This window comes from Arachis ipaensis, chromosome B3 (assembly GCF_059453495.1).
Source record: "Arachis ipaensis isolate K30076 ecotype BB chromosome B3, ASM5945349v1, whole genome shotgun sequence".
Classification (NCBI taxonomy): Eukaryota; Viridiplantae; Streptophyta; class Magnoliopsida; order Fabales; family Fabaceae; genus Arachis; species Arachis ipaensis.
In genome coordinates, this window is record NC_142438.1 from 70889755 (window position 1) to 70895008 (window position 5254).

At 35.9% G+C, this 5254-nt stretch overlaps 1 non-coding gene across 1 annotated transcript; it reads right to left on the bottom strand.

The window, feature by feature from the left end:
* Window positions 1-3466: 3466 nt before the first annotated feature.
* On the bottom strand, window positions 3467-3574 carry LOC148571059 (small nucleolar RNA R71). Its single transcript, XR_015907871.1, has one exon. It is a non-coding gene; the product is annotated as a small nucleolar RNA R71 (small nucleolar RNA).
* Window positions 3575-5254: the final 1680 nt, after the last annotated feature.

Below are 5254 nucleotides of genomic sequence, written 5' to 3' on the forward strand. Positions count from 1 at the left end.
ACCTTCAGCACTTATGTATTTTCAACGGTGGAGTTTCTACACCCCATAGATTAAGGTGTGGAGCTTTGCTGTTCCTCATGAATTAATGCAAAGTACTATCATTTTTCTATTCAATTCAAGCTTATTCTTATTCTAAGATATTCATTCGCACACAAGAACATGCTGAATGTGATGATCAAGTGACACTCATCACCATTCTCACTTATGAACGCGTGCCTGACAAACACTTCTGTTCTACATGAAAACAAGCTTGAATGCGTATCTCTTGGATCTCTCTTCAACGATTCACATCATCTCTCCTAACAACAGAGCATCTGAATCCGAGATTAGAATCTTCGTGGTATAGGCTAGAATCAATTGGCAGCATTCCTGAGATTCGAAAAGTCTAAACCTTGTCTGTGGTATTCCGAGTAGGATCTGGGAAGGGATGACTGTGACGAGCTTCAAAGTCGCGACTGTGGGGCGCAGTGACAGTGCGCAAAAGGATCATTGGATCTTATTCCGACACGATCGAGAACCAATAGCTGATTAGCCATGCGGTAGCTGTGCCTGGTATTTTTCATCCGAGACGAGAAATCCGACAGTTGATTAGCCGTACAGAAACCGTAGAGGACCATTTTCACTGAGAGGACGGGAGGTAACCATTGACAACGGTGATACCCAACATGCAGCTTGCCATGGAAAGGAGTATGAATGATTGAATGGAGGCAGTAGGAAAGCAGAGATTCAGAAGGAACAAAGCATCTCCATACGCTTATCTAAAATTCTCACCAATGAATTACATAAGTATCTATATCTTATTTTCTATTTTAATTATATTTTAATTATCAAAACCTCATAGCCATTTGAATCCTCCTGACTGAGATTTACAAGGATGACCATAGCTTGCTTCAAGCCGACAATCTCCATGGGATCGACCCTTACTCACGTAAGGTTTATTACTTGGACGACCCAGTGCACTTGCTGGTTAGTTGTGCGGAGTTGTGAAAAGGAGTTGAGATTACAATCGTGCGTACCAAGTTTTTGGCTCCGTTGAGATCATAATTTCGTGCACCAAGTTTTTGGCGCCGTTGCCGGGGATTGTTCGAGTTTGGACAACTGACGGTTCATCTTGTTGCTCAGATTAGGTAATTTTATTTTATTTTTAAAGCTTTTTATTTTTGAAAAGTTTTCAAAAAAAATATAAAAAAATATAAATTATTCTATGTCTTCAAAATTTTTAAGAATGAATTCTAGAGTTTTATGATGATATTTTTGGCTGTGAAGCATGTCTATTCCTTTGGACCAAGGTTTTAACTTATCATCACAAGAGCTTTTTGATTTCTATCAATCTTGCTGTTGAATGTAATGATCTGCTAAAGTTTGGTTGGCCATTGGCCATGTCTAGTGTTTTGGACCCAAGCTTTCACTGAAAGCTTGGCTTGGCTGGCTAGTAAGCCATGTCTAATTCCTGGACCGGAGTTTTAGACTAACATTGCATGATTCTTGGAATTCTTATTAAAAATTTTGAATTTCTTTATTTAGCTTTTCCAAATTAATTTTTGAAAAATCCAAAAAAATTAATAAAATCATAAAACCAAAAATAATTTTGTGTTTATTGTTTCTAGTGTCAAATTTTAAGTTTGGTGTTAATTGCATGTTCTAATTTTTCACAAAAATTTTTGAAACTCATGCATGGTGTTCTTCATGATCTTCAAGTTGTTCTTAATGATCTTCTTTGTTTGATCTTTGCATTTTCATGTTTTGTGTCTTTTCTTGTTTTTCATATGCATTTTCAATTTGTTAGTGTCTAAACATTGAAAATTTCTAAGTTTGGTGTCTTGCATGTGTTTCTTTTCTTAAAAAAATTTTCAAAAATAAGTTCTTGGTGTTCATTTTGACATTCAAAGTGTTCTTAGTGTTCATCTTGACATTCAAAGTGTTCTTGCATGCATCATGTGTTTTGATCTTAAATTCTCATGTTTTGAGTCTTTTTATTGTTTTTCTCTTTCTTCATTAAAATTTTAAAAAATCAAAAAAATATCTTTCCCTTATTCTTCTCATAAATTTCGAATATTTGAGTTGACTTATTCAAAAATTTTTAAAAATCTAGTTGTTTCTTATGAGTCAAATCAAATTTTCAATTTAAAAAAATTCTATCTTTTCAAAACTTTTTCAAAAATCAAATCTTTTTCATTTTTCTTTTATGATTTTTGAAAATTTTAAAAATGATTTTCAAAATCTTTTTCTTAATTTTATTTCATAATTTCAAAATTTTTACTAACAACTAATGTGATTGATTCAAAAATTTTAAAGTTTGTTACTTGCCTATTAAAAAAGGTTCAATCTTTAAATTTTAGAATCATATCTTTTAGTTTCTTGTTAGTCAAGTAATCAACTTCAATTTTCAAAATCAAATCTTTTTAAATTTCTTTTTCAAAATAAATTTCAATCATATCTTTTTCAAAACTTAATTTCAAAATTTTTTCTAACTTCTTATCTTTTCAAAATTGATTTTCATATATTTTTCAATTAACTACTTGACTTTTTGTTTGATTTTAAAAGTTTTCTATTTCAATCATATCTTTTCTCTAAAATTTGAAAACTAAACAAATTAGTTACTATTTCTTATCTTTTTCAAATTTTGTTTTGTTTCTCTTTTTAATTTTCTAGTTCTAACTACATTTTAAAATAAAAACAAAAATATTTTCCTTTTATTTTAAATTAAATTCGAATTCTCTCCCCTTCTCTCATCTTCTTCTATTTATTTATTTATCTACTAACATTCCTCTTCTACTCATAATTCGAACCCTCTCTCCCTCTCTGTGTTCGAATTCTTCATCTTCTCTTTTCTTCATTCTACTATTCTATTCTTCTACTCACAAAAAGGAATTTCTATACTGTGACATAGAGGATTCCTCTTCTTTTCTGTTCTTTTCTTTTTCATATGAGCAGGAACAAGGATAAGAACATTCTTGTTGAAGCTGATCCTGAACCTGAAAGGACTCTTAAGAGGAAACTAAGAAAAGCTAAAGCACAACCCTCTGGAGAGGACCTGACAAAAATTTTTGAAAAAGAAGGAGACATGGCCGAACCTAATAACAATGGTGGAGATGCAAGGAAGATGCTTGGTGACTTTATTGCACCTTCTTCCAACTTCTATGAAAGAAGCATCTCAATTCCTACAATTGGAGCAAACAACTTTGAGCTTAAGCCTCAATTAGTTTCTCTAATGCAGCAGAACTGCAAGTTTCATGGACTTCCAATGGAAGATTCTCATCAGTTTTTAGCTGAATTCTTGCAAATCTGTGACACTGTCAAGACCAATGGAGTTGATCCCGAGGTCTACAGGCTTATGCTTTTCTCTTTTGCTGTAAGAGACAGAGCTAGAACATGGTTAGATTCACAACCTAAGGAAAGCCTGAACTCTTGGAAAAAGCTGGTCAGTGCTTTCCTAGCCAAATTCTTTCCTCCTTAAAAGATGAGCAAGCTTATAGTGGAAATCCAAACTTTCAGACAGAAGGAAGGTGAATCCCTCTATGAAGCTTGGGAAAGATATAAGCAATTAATCAAAAGGTGTCCTTCTGACATGCTTCCAGAATGGAGCATCATATGTATATTCTATGATGGTCTGTCTGAGTTGTCAAAAATGTCATTGGACCATTCTGCAGGAAGATCTTTTCATCTGAAAACCCCTACAGAAGCTTAGGAACTCATTGAAATGGTTGCAAATAACCAGTTCATGTACACCTCTGAGAGGAGTCCTGTGAACAATGGGACGCCTCAGAAGAAGGGAGTTCTTGAAATTGATACTCTGAATGCCATATTGGCTCAGAACAAAATATTGACTCAGCAAGTCAATATGATTTCTCAGAGTCTGAATGGATTGCAAGCTGCATCCAACAGTACTAAAGAAGCATCTTCTGAAGAAGAAGCTTATGATCCTGAGAACCCTGCAATGGCAGAGGTGAATTACATGGGAGAACCCTATGGAAACACCTATAATCCTTCATGGAGAAATCATCTAAATTTCTCATGGAAGGACCAACAGAAGCCTCAACAAGGCTTCAACAATAATGGTGGAAGAAATAGGTTTAGCAATAGCAAGCCTTTTCCATCGTCTTCTCAGCAACAGACAGAGAATTCTGAATAGAGCCATTCTGGCCTGGCAGCCATAGTCTTTGATCTATCCAAGATCATACTAAGTTTCATGAGTGAAATAAGGTCCTCTATTAGAAATTTGGAGGCACAGGTGGGTCAGCTGAGTAAGAAGATTACTGAAACTCCTCCCAGTACTCTCCCAAGCAATATAGAAGAAAATCCCAAGAGAGAGTGCAAGGCCATAACTATGACCAACATGGCCGAACCTGGAGAGAGTGAGGAGGACGTGAGTCCTAGTGAGAAAAGCCTCATGGGATGTCCTCTGGACAGAAAGGAGTTTCCCTTTAAGGAACCAAAGGAATCTGAGGCTCATACAGAGACCATAGAGATTCCATTGAACTTCCTTTTGCCATTCATGAGCTCTGATGAATATTCTTCCTCTGAAGAGGATGAAGACATCACTAAAGAGCAAGTTGCTAAGTATCTAGGAGCAATCATGAAGTTGAATGCAAAGTTATTTGGTAATGAGACTTGGGAGGATGAACCCCCTTGTTCACCAATGAATTGAATGCATTAATGAGGCAGACATTACCTCAGAAGAAATCGGATCCTGAAAAGTTCTTCATACCTTGTACCATAGGCACCATGACCTTTGAGAAGGCTCTATGTGACCTAGGGTTAGGGATAAACCTCATGCCACTCTCTGTAATGGAGAAACTGGGAATCTTTGAGGTACAAGCTACAAGAATCTCACTAGAGATGGCAGACAAATCAATGAAACAAGCTTATGGACTAGTAGAGGACGTGCTAGTAAAGGTTGAAGGCCTTTACATCCCTGCTGATTTCATAATCCTAGACACTGAGAAGGATGAGGATGAATCTATCATCCTTGGCAGACCTTTCCTAGCCACAGCAAAAGTTGTGATTGATGTTGATAGAGGAGAGTTGGTCCTTCAGTTGAATGAGGACTACCTTGTATTCAAGACTCAAGGTTCTCCTTCTATAACCATGGAGAAGAAGCATGAAAAGCTTCTCTCAATACAGAGTCAAACAAAACTCCCACATTCAAACTCTAAGTTTGGCGTTGGGAGGCCACAACCAAACTCTAAGTTTGGTGTTGAGAGGCCACAACCAAACTCTAAGTTTGGTGTTGAAGGCCCCAACCCTGCTCTGA